This window comes from Thamnophis sirtalis, unplaced genomic scaffold (assembly GCF_051295495.1).
Source record: "Thamnophis sirtalis isolate CommonGarterSnake01/CBP01778 unplaced genomic scaffold, rThaSir2_p1.2 scaffold_5, whole genome shotgun sequence".
Taxonomy (NCBI): domain Eukaryota; kingdom Metazoa; phylum Chordata; class Lepidosauria; order Squamata; family Natricidae; genus Thamnophis; species Thamnophis sirtalis.
In genome coordinates this window covers 78,134,411-78,146,472 of record NW_028261385.1, presented here as the reverse complement: position 1 = coordinate 78,146,472, position 12,062 = coordinate 78,134,411, and the positions used below count along the sequence as shown (strand labels likewise).

Here is a 12,062-nt window from a genome sequence, read left to right as displayed (position 1 = left end):
GAGCTTATATTTGGATGTGGTTTATTTGTTTGATGAAATCAGGGGTGGGCTTCAAAAATTTCAGCAATGGGTTCGCTGCCCTGTTGCTATGTGGCCGTGGTCATCATGGGCATGGCCTAGTTGGCCTCCTGCACAACAGTGGGGAGGGGGGATTCGCCCTCCCCAGGCTCCAGAGGCTTTACTTGAGCCTCTGGAAGTGCGAAAACTGCTCCCCCGGGCTCCAGAGGCCCTCTGGAGGCTGGAAACAGGCCTGTCTGTGGACTTCTGGAACCTCTGGTAGGCCCATTTCCCCCCCACTCCGTGAACCTCTATGTAAGCCCTGCACTTACTTGGCATGATGAATGGGCCATGTGGAGACGCCTGGGAGGGGTAGGGTGGGCGTGGCCAGCCAGCGGTGGCATTTGAGGGTTCGCCAAACTGGGCAGAATCTTAGCTAGAGGATTGCCCACACCCATGCAAACACCCAGCAGCCCAGTCCTGGTTCAAATCCAATCCTGATTAAGGTCTTCTGTGGCTCTATGGCTTCATCTGAGTCCCAGAATTCTTAGCAATGGCTGTACTGGTGGTAGAATTCTGAGAGTTCAAGTCCAGATATCTGGAAAATTGCCAAAGTTGGGAAACCCTGAACTAATGGCTCAATTTTTTTATCACATACAGAAGACTTAAACATATAAGATCATCAGGAATCACTTTCCTCTAACTTATACTCATGAGAAAGTTTAACTGACTCAATGAATCTTTATGTCTTTTTAGCAATCTTAATTGAGTATGCAACCACTTTCATTACTCTATATATTAATTTTAAACCCAGGTTTCCCAAAAAGTTCATTTTTATTGGGAAAAGTGTGCTGTAGTCTAAATCCTTTTGAAAGACACTTCCAAATATTGTCTCAGTGGTATGACACCCCTACCTCTACAATATATTTACTCTGGACTATAATTGTCTGGGGCAAACACATTGTAAAGGCCAACTGTCAGATTTGTACCGCTGGCTGTGATATCAAGATATAACAGTTTTCAAAATAGCCCATAATTGTTGCAGGCCTGTTTGAAACTTGCATGATTGATGCTGCACTAAATTAAATTGAAGGGTATTATTTGTTTTAATAAAATGGTATGGTTTCACTTCATTACCGTTGGCTATTATTGCAAATCAATTTTGTTATACCCCAAATCATCTCTGCTGGAATCTTTGTGAAACATTTAGCATGTTTCCTGGTTCAATTTGACATCTATTCTTGATAAGTCTTTATTTTACAATGGCCCATTTTTCTTCACTGAAACATATGTAGCATTCTCATTAGCAAAACTGACACATTCCTATCAAAACTTCTAAAAGGGAAACAGTGATTGCTGTAATTGTGAAATGTGTGAGACTCATGTAGCATAATTAAAGAGCGCACTGTTATTATCTAGTCTCTATCTGCGAAGTGTTTCTCTGGGTTAAAACCATTTCTAGCTTTAAAGAAAGCATCATTTGATATATACAGTAGCAGCAAGAGAGCAGTTTCCTTCAGTCCCTACTTGTTAATTAGAACTGTTGTGTTGGTTGATCATCTCTTTGCTGCTCTTGTTAAAAAGATCTTTTAACAACAGTTCATCTGATCAGATGACACGACGACGATGCAATGGTAGCAGGCTGTTATGATAACCTGCACCTCCAAGACTTTTGTGACATCCCCCCCAATTGACCCCGATCTAAAATTTGAGGATGGACTTTTCTGACATTCTGGACTGTGGTGGCGAACCTATGGCACATGGCATACAGAGCCATGTCGCCTGGCATGTGCGGTGTCACCCATTCTTCTTCTGGGTTTTTGGTGCACATGCACGTGCAATGATCAGCTATTCTTCATGCGTGCAGCAGTGCCATAAACTGGAAGAGCTGGTCTTCCATTTTGTGGTGTGAGCATGTGCGCCGGCCAGCTGATCATCATGCATGCATGCGCACCAATAACCGGAAGCCTAGCTGGCCAGCATGCATGCGCACATAGGAAACTGAAAGTTCATTTTCTGGCATGCACATTCCCTTCTTCTGGGTTGCATCCCAGACGCACATGAATGCACTTCTTTTTCGGCACTTGGTGCCAAAAAAGTTCGCCATCACGGCCATAGGAGATTGGCATATCTCTTGGTTTAGAATAGAATAGAACAGAATTCTTTATTGGCCAGGTGTGATTGGACACACAAGGAATTGGTGTTTGGTGCATATGCTTTCAGTGTATATAGAGAAAAATAAAATTGAATACATTTATCAAGAATCATAAGATACAACACTGAGTGATAGTCATAAGTTACTAATAAGCAATCAAATTATACTAGGAAACAAATAAAACAATATAAATTTTAAAGATACAAGCAACATGGTTATAATTATAAGTGGAAAGAAATAGATACTAGGAAAGGGATAGCTACTAGGAGGGAAGAGAAGAATAATGGTCATATAGTCTTAGTAGATAATTTGACAGTGTTGTGGGGATTAATTGTTTAGCAGAGTGGTGGCATTCAGGGAAAAACTGTCCTTGTGTCATTGTTCTGGTGTGCTGTGCCCTATAGTATCGTTTCGAGGGTAGAAGTTGAAATTATTTATTTCCAGGATGTGAGGGGTCTGTACAAAACAAAGTATCAAAAAATGCTCAATTCGTTGTGGCTCCTGAGATCCTTCAGAGTAGATCTCAATCATCCCAAAGTGGCTTCACATTTTGTGAATGTTTAAAGTTGTTCTGCTCATAACTGGGAGGAAGGGTATTTTCTGAAGCTCCTTCAGCTAATGCAGGACTTTCAAACTCGTGGCCCATGGGCTGGATGCGTCATGTGCTGACGATGCCCACGCCCAGTTTAGCGAAGGGGAAAGAAGTCACGATACAAGAAGATTTTGGATGGCAGGTAAAGCAATAAGAGAGCAGTTCTACATTTTGCCTGTATAATTATCGGGGTGGATCTCAAAAATGTCAACAACGGGTTCTCTGACGGGTTGCTTGGTGGGCGTGGCCATGATGGGCATGGCCTAATTGGCCTCCTGCACCACAGCAAGAGGGATGTGGTGGGCGGGACCAGCCAGGGGTGGGATTTGGAGGTTTTCCGAACCGGCCATAATGTTAGCTACGGGTTCTTCCGAACCTGGGCGAACCTGTAGCAGCTCACCCGATTATAATTATATATAATCTAATTATGCCTATAATTATTATTAGACACCAAGAATCTAAAGAGCTTTCTCATCCTAAGGAAACCAAATGCGCCTGTGTTATATTGACCATATCTCACTGATCACTTAAGATTGTTAATGCTCCATGTGTGATAGAGTATTAATGTTACTGTTACTCTTTAGCAACAATGTACAATGTCCGTGCAATTTTATTTATTTATTTATTTATATTAACTTTAATATGGCAGTGAGATGCTATCCATCTCACTGCCAAGTGGCTCTTTAGAGTTAGAGTTGTCTTTCTAATGTCAAAAAGAACAAAAGGCTGGAACAAAATGATGATAACTTAATTTGCTTCCACTAAATGAGAATATTTGTAGTTCAGGGTTGAAATGTGGGGTCCTTGGTGCTCTCTGAACGTGGTTTGTTGCAGAGGTTTCATTAGCCAAACTAGATAGCATCATCAGTACTCTTATTAATTGGCTCTTTATTTCTCATGCGTTTTCCTCCAAATCCATTCTTATTTTGCCTTTATTTTATTTTTATTTATATAAATGTCCACCTTGGGTGGCACACATAATTAATGGAACAAATACCAAATAATCAAAACAATTAAGAACAAAATGTTGTTTATAGCTTTCATAATATTTATGAATGTTTTCAACTTGTAATCTATTATTTAAAATAGTTTTAAAATAGCCAAAAGAACAACATTCCTTACCTACTTTTTCCTATTTGTTTTCTATTGTTACTAAACAGTTATTAAATAGTTTTTCTCAATCATCAATACTATGTTTTTCTTAAAACTATAAAGTTACAAAAGTTTTGTTTCAGTTTCATATTTTTCTTAAGCTACTCAAGGGGTTCAAACCTGTTCTTGGCATAAGCTCTGCATATTTTTGTGCCCCTCGAAATTTTGCTCCCTTCCTTATTGCTCATTGGTTTTCCTAAAAGAGAGGGGAAAAAAAAACAACAACCAGGGAAATGAAGTCAATCTTATTTGGAGCTGAGAAGATATTCAAAGGCAATATCTTTGTATATACATTTGCCAGTAGGTGGCACTAAAAGCGCAGACGTCATCATTTAGTCTACATGCGAAAAAAAGCCACGGTGATCCCAGCTCCAGTTAGCTCGCCGTGATCGTATAGTGGTTAGTACTCTGCGTTGTGGCCGCAGCAACCTCGGTTCGAATCCGAGTCACGGCACATTAGAAGGAGCAAGTTTTTAATCCTAAACGTTCTCTTATCTTGCTTAAGAGTTTTCTAATTTTAAGAAGTTATTAAAAAAAGAAAGTTTAGAGAAACTATTCCAGAGAATGTGGTTATGAGCAAGGGGAGGCCACCCATATCCCCTTCCCTGCCTATTTAAAGATACTGTCTTTTAGTTATAAAATAGCCACAGTTCAGCTCTCCAAATATTCAGTTAGATTATTTATTATTCACGTGTAAAATAATTGCTGTTTTTTTAAAAAACAATTATTTATCATGTGCATTAGGGTCTACTTATAACATGGCTATTAACTCCCAATTGTTTCTGAAGAGATCAGTGGAGCCTATGGCTTTTGAAACACATAAAATAAACTTTTTTTTTTTTTAACTTTCACCGGTTTTTGCTTTTAACTGCTGGAGATAGTTCCATGGCCCAATCTCCTCAGGGGCAACTGGCACTTGACACATTTGCAGTATTAGAAATTATATAAATATTATATATTATATAAAAATAAATTTTCTTTAATGTTGTTATTATTTTAAGAAGAATAACAGGAAAAAGACTCCTTCCCCTTTTAATGCCTTTTTTTTTCCTGCCGTGACTCGGATTCGAACCGAGGTTGCTGCGGCCACAACGCAGAGTACTAACCACTATACGATCACGGCAAGCTATTGGAGAAGCTGTTTGTACATGTTTGATTTGCAACCCCCTCTAGCAGAGCTGTGAGACTACTGCCCTCTAGTGTCAATCAATATGATTGAAACTTCACCCCAATTGTCCACTTATTTTATTTCATTTCATTTTTAAAAATCACTTTCATTACTTTTATCTTACTATAAGGATTTTTTTTCGTTCCTGTAGTGGCACATATTGCATTTCACACGAATATAACTTTATGCTATTATTTTTAATAAAATACATTAACATTATGATTCTATATGATTTTCACTTCCCCTTTCAGATGAAGATTGAGAATAGAAGGGATTTAAAATATTAATTCCATAACATCAGACATCTGCAAAGGGATTTTTTTTAAAAATCAGGGACCACAGTGCAAATAAAAATAATTAAAGGAAGAACAGGGCCTCTCCTTTAGGCCTCAGAGACATTAAGATAAACTTATCAAGGAGAGATTCAACCTAGAAATAAGGAGAAATTTTCTGACAGTGAGAACAATCAACCAATGGAACAAAAGTTGCCTTTGGTAGTTGTGGGAGCTTCATCACTGGAGGCTTTGAAGGAGAGACTGGACAGGCATCTGTCAGAAATGGTGCAGGGTATTCTGCTAAGGCAGGTTTGTGTGTTAGAATAGAAGACCTACAAGGTTCCTTCCAATTCTGTTAATTTGTTAATCTTAAAATTCAACAGTTCAGGAAGGTTTCAATTGGATTGACATCAACAAGTATTGCAGTCTAATTGGCAAAAGAAAGCTCAGGACCGTATTGGTTGGAAATATGTAGAAAAGGCCTTTATCCTGCAGTGGATAGATAATGGTTAATATGATGATATGTATGTATGTATGTATGTATGTATGTATGTATGTATGTATGTATAACAATCTCAATAGTTAATCTTCCTTGATAATGCTTTGGAAACTCTTACTTCAACGGCAATGGATTCTCACCCAGTGAGCAAATCCAAACTCCGTGGGTCTCAGATTCAGCTGCAGATTTAATATCTGGAGCTGATGAATGGTCACCTATGGATATTTATCACTTAGCATCATTTTATTCTTCATGTCAAGGAGACTGGGAAGCACTGGATGATGCTGATAAAAGATTTCAGAACCTGTCTTGACCATCTCCTTTTACACTCCCTTCTAAAATTGGCGGGATAAAGGAGATGTTCTCCATTCATTCTTCTTCTTCTCCTCCTCCTCCTTCTCCTCCTTCTCCTTCTCCTTCTCCTTCTCCTTCTTCCTCTTCCTCTTCCTCCTCCTCCTCCTCCTCCTCCTCCTCCTCCTCCTCCTCCTCCTCCTCCTCCTCCTCCTCTTCTTCTTCTTCTTCTTCTTCTTCTTCTTCTTCTTCTTCTTCTTCTTCTTCTTCTGCCATCTATGTCATTGGACATTGGCGATCATGTTGGCAATCCTATTTTTGTCAACATTCGCATGAAAAAGTGCTGCTGAGTTTTGTCCAAACCAGTCCCTTAGGTTTTGAAGCCATGATGTTATTCTTCTGCCTGGACCTCGTTTGCCTTCAATTCATTGTGCTAGAGATGATCAAATCAACTGGATCAAATGGATTAACTACTTCATCAAGTAGTTCAGGAATACTGAACTGGAACTATTCAGGAATTGCAGAAAAGCTAAAAGATTCATTTCCGAGGATCTGTTCATGGCTAGGAAATAAGTGGAAATAGAAACCACAAGCATGCTGATAAGTCACAGTGTTTTTTAACAAAAAAGAAAGGGAAAATGAAAATAATGTCATTGTTTTGATTTTAATCAAGAAAATACGGAGGAATAGTTGAAGAGGAAATGGGAGTGGTGGAGTTTAAAGGGATGTCAAATGCCACAGTGGCGAAAATAAAGAATAAGCGAAATGCCGAAAGACAAGATGCCAGATAGAAAATATCAGGATCTGAAAAGGAAAGTGATCCTGAAAGAAATAAAACATAAGCAGAGGGAGGGAAGGGCAAATAATGTATTTTCCTGCATTCTTCAGCAAACCAAGGACCGTCATCTGCCCATTTTCAGGTTATCGGTAAATATAATCTGTGAAAAAAGCTTGAGGATTAGAGACTTAATGTCAGAATCAGTATAGAATACAGGACCTGGAATACAGTTTGTCTTCAAGTTACAGCCATTTCTTTAGTGACTATTCAAAGTTGCTGTGGGAAGAAAAATCCGGTCAGGTTCAAAGCTGGGAAAAGGTGCTGGAAATAAAATGGAGGCTGACTGCAAAGAAAGAAGATGTATTTGGTTTCCAAAAACTTCAGTGACAGCAGCAATGTTTTTGGGGTAACTGACAAAATGACTGAGTGGATGAATCTTTATAGGGCTCTGGGGTTTGTGATTGAGATGCTCCAGGGGGTTGTGCAAGGTAGTGAGCCTTGTGTCTTTTACTATTTCAATAGTGGTGGGTTAATCCTATTATGATATTATAAATGTGCCTCCCAAATTGCCCCTGGGTAATTTATTCAAAAGTGGATAAAAGTAGTATAAATGACACATGAACCCATTACCCAATCACAACAGGGATATGTATATAAATCAAGTTTTTCTGATAAATAGTAAAAAAGGGTTTCTGATAAGCTTTTTGGGATAATGAAGGAAAATTTTTGGAAAGTACTGCTATAAATAATGGCTGTTTTCATTAGCATTTAAGTTGTTCTCTTTTTTAACAGTGAAAATTGAAAAGGTGATAAACTTGAGAATATATTATGTGATACATTATGTGATAAATCTGAGATGATATTATGTGAATATAATTCAAGGACCAAGCTGTATAAATAATGTAGTTCTCTCATATTACCCAAATTAACTGCATCTCAAATATACATGAACTGGAAAACCTCCTGATTTTGGTTTTTTTGTCTCTTGATTTTTTTTGGGAGGTGGGGTGGGGCGCTGTCTTTTGATGCTCACCAAGATGCAAAAAGTCTCTTTCTGCTCTACTGGGAGTAGAGATTTGAATGCCAATCTTTATTCTGCTCATTTTTTATACATCAATTTTCTTCCTTAAAAAATAAATAGCATGATTTCTTCATGACAGTGGAAGTTGTCAGTGGAAAAATAAATCAGTTCAAAACTGGATTACAGACGGCACATCCCTCAACAACAGGCATGTAGGATTAAAGTAGACAGCCATTGTATTCTGGCTGGAAATTTTGTACTTTATACATACTGTGTACTTCATATCACGGTTGGCCAAAATCACAGGCATCTGTTTCAAATTAAAAACAGTTAAGCCATCTTAAGTTAATCATACCTTGAAGAAACATTGTAGGGTAAGTGAATCAAACAAGCTTGGGTTTTGTTTGGCCTTATACATTTTTCTTTGGAAACTTAAAACTCACATTTGAACAATGCTGAGGGTTCTTTTTTCAATATATCTGAATAAAAAGTGTAAGTGCATTTAATAAAATAGGAGAAGTTTGAACTCAGGTTATTAGATCTGGTTCGAAGAGTTCAAGATAATATTAGGATGTTTTATTGCTAGGCCAGATGAAGAGGTTTGGATTTAGCATTTTTATGGTGGGGTCCTTCAGCGGTTAAAGGCGCTGAGCTTGTCAGCTGGAGCTCAGACCCATACCCCGCGCAACAGGTGAGCTTCCGTTACTTGCCCCACCTCCTGCCCACCTAGCAGTTCAAAAGCATGCAACTGCAACAGTGGTGGGTTGCAGGCGGTACGCCCCGATACGTGCTTACTCATGCCTGCCAGATGCAGCAACCACCATACTGGAATGCTGCTTTGGAGGGCCCACCCTCCCTCGTTCCTTACCTGTATTTGAAGGAAACGGGCTTTCCACGCACGCATGCACAGCATACGGTACCTGTGTGATGCTCCAACCGAGCAGCTGGAGCGTCGCAGGCAGTGAGTGAGCATGCGTGCACAGCATGCGTGCCCATTGTGCACGCCCAGATCCCATTGCAGCGTACCGGTTGCAACGGGAGCCAAAATCCACTACTGAACTGCAAGTAGATTAATAGGTACCACTTTGGTGGGAAGGTAACAGAATTCCATGCACCTTTGATGTACAGCCACCTTAGCCACATGACCATGGAAATTGTCTTTGGACATCTCTGACTCCCTTGACCAAGAAACGGAGATGACCACCATGCCCTATAGTCAAACATGATTGGCAGGGAAATATTTACCTTTACACCTCAGATTACCATTTTTGACATGGCTAATGTCAAGCCAGCTCCCTCAGCAACCAAGAAAGAAACCACTCAACTCCATTTTGCAGCATTAAGAGTACTTTTACTGGTTATGAGTAGATAGCAGTTAAGCAAAGCAAGATCTGAGGCGAACGCGCACGTAATCATGGATATCAATATGTGACCCAACTCCCTCCCCCTGGTAACCCCATCCCATAGTCCAATCCGCACACCCCTCAGGTGTCATGTGGGTTCCCTCTTCAAAAAACATTCTCAGGTTGGTATGCCGGACAGTTGGCCCTGGCGGGCAAATCCACTATCTGCAGCATGCATAGCAGATGGTGAGAACAAAACTGTACTTAAACTTCCCCTCCCAAATACCATGCCTCCCCCTCCCCATTTCAATGACAGCCAAAAGCAAGTAGCGAAGCAGAGGCTGACATCTCGTTTTCTGATGACTATATTTCACAACACTATACACTATTAATGATCATGTGCATAAATGGCAGATTCAGAATACGTGTTTCAATCCCGATAAAAGAGTATTGGAAATCACAGACCCCTAAGTTTTTTTCTGTTGTTCTAAATGAGTTGTAGTATGAACACAATTGTTTTCTCAAGAAGAGAGAAAATATCAAATAAATAACTGACATGTATTAAAATAAAAGCAAGCTTCGCCACCATTGATTCTGCAGCAAATATGAGATGGCCACATTACATCTTTGGAGTTGCAGCATAACTCTAGTTTATATTGTTATTACTTTTCCTCCCTTTTTCTAAATTCATATTCTTCATCACAGTGGCTATGACCTAAAGTTCTTGTCTACTTTAGACAAGAAGCAGCAATAACAGAATATCTTAGAAGTTATTCCTATTTACAAGAAAACTAGAACCAGATGATAAATCAGGCTAGAATTCTACTCATCAGCAAGTCTGAAGGCCATAGCAATTTACGGAATATTTATTAAAGATGGCAACAGAAGGAGAATCACTAGACGTTCCAACTAAACTATGTCAGCAAATCTGGAGAATTGACATAGTGACCGACTGGAAATACTTTATTTATATATCAGTATCTAAGAAAGAAGAACTCATAGATTGTGCAAACTATCCTCCAATATTCTTAATTTCATATGCTGGTAAAATAAATAATTTATTTATGCATTTATTATTTTTATTTATTTGATTTGTCAATTGTTTACAAGATAATAGGTATAAGAATAAACATGAGTATGGATGAAATGGGTACGAATAAATGGGGACTGTAGGCACAATGATGCGCTTATGCATGGCCCTTAGGAATGGGGTGAGGTCAATAGTAGACAGTTTAAAGTTAAAGTTATGGGGGTTTGAGGATGTAACAACAGAGTCAGATAGTGCATTCCAGGCATTGACCACTCTGTTGCGGAAGTTGCATTTTCTGCAATCACGTTTGGAGTGGTGTACATTGAGTTTGTATCTGTTGTGTATAATCGTTGTCATCATCATCGTCATTATCATCATTATCATCGTCAACTGTGGGTTGATCCTAAGCATAATAATGCTTAGGATCATCTCACAGAAATTAGAGCCCTACATGAAATGTTCAAGCTGATTTTAGAAAAAAAGACATTATTGTTGATACACTCTAGAGAATTAATACAGCCAAGAAATGCCAAAAAGAGGTCAACATATGCATCTTTGATTATAAAAAGGTCTTAAATTATAGTGACCACATCAAGCTGTAGAATATTCATAAATTGATGGTGATCCCAGAACATCTTATTATCCTCATGCAGAGGTGGGTTCCTACTGGTTTGGACCGGTTGAGCCGAACAGGTAGTAACTTGGCAGCCTGGGTCACTGGAACCAGCAAAGACCCAGGACTGCCACGCCCCCGAACCGGCTCTCCTCTGGTGGCACCATCTTGTTTTTTGGTTCTGTGCATGCGCAGAACAATTTTCATTGCAAAAAATTATTTATTTTTAAATGTTTATGCATGTGCAAACCTTTTTATTTGCAAATGTGCACTTTTTATCTGGCGGCTCCGTGTGCACAAAAATTTTTGCGCTCACTGAACCAGCAGTAACGGCGACAGCAACCCACCCCTGCCCTCATGTAAAATCTAAACAGAGAACTGGAAGCCAGAGACCCCATTAAAATGGAATACTAGAATAATCTTGAAACATGGGGGCAAGAGATGCTAAGGAACAACCAGATAAAAAGGGGAGAAGCCCACACCTAAGTAATGGCAGAAACTTAGCAAGGAACCACCCTATCAGTTGGTTAAAAAGAGACAGTGAGATATTTGTATTTTCTGACTTGCAAGATTCTCTTCATATAGCCTCACAATAAATTAGTAAATTTATTGTTAGATTTGAATTAGTTCATCTTGTTGTGTTTCCTGTCTGGTCTATTTTGGAGACTCACACACACAGAACATGGGCAAAATAGTTTGGCTCCAAGTTGACAAAGGACAAAAGCAATACTCTATACTCTTTCCATATTGATTCTATCTGCATCCTTAATATATAATGAAGAAAGCTAGACTGGAAAAAGATGAGCATGGTTTTAAATTGGCAGGAGAAACATCAATAATGTGCACTAAGCCAGTAACATTAATCTGATATATGAAAATGCAAATAATCCAGGCATGAAAGTCAAGGAGCCCAGTGCAAAGAAATGCAAATAAGATTAAATATAAAGAAAATCAACCTAAGGACAAAAGATGTAGGAACCAGATTTGGAAATGGCAATGAAGATACCGAACAGATAGGTAGCTTCTACCTTTTAGGATCGATTATCGATTCTAAAGAAACCAGCAGCCAAGAAATACATTATTGCCTAGCTCTTGGTAGGTTAGCAGTGAAGACCTTGAAAAAGATATTTAAATGTAGTGCATGTCTG

The 12,062-nt window shown here is 39.0% G+C and overlaps 2 non-coding genes across 2 annotated transcripts; one reads left to right on the top strand and one right to left on the bottom strand.

Moving 5' to 3' along the window:
- Window positions 1-4,278: 4,278 nt before the first annotated feature.
- TRNAH-GUG (transfer RNA histidin (anticodon GUG)) lies at window positions 4,279-4,350 on the top strand. Its single transcript has one exon. It is a non-coding gene; the product is annotated as a tRNA-His (tRNA).
- A 597-nt stretch (window positions 4,351-4,947) lies between these two features.
- Window positions 4,948-5,019, bottom strand: TRNAH-GUG (transfer RNA histidin (anticodon GUG)). Its single transcript has one exon. It is a non-coding gene; the product is annotated as a tRNA-His (tRNA).
- Between the last annotated feature and the right edge of the window lie 7,043 nt (window positions 5,020-12,062).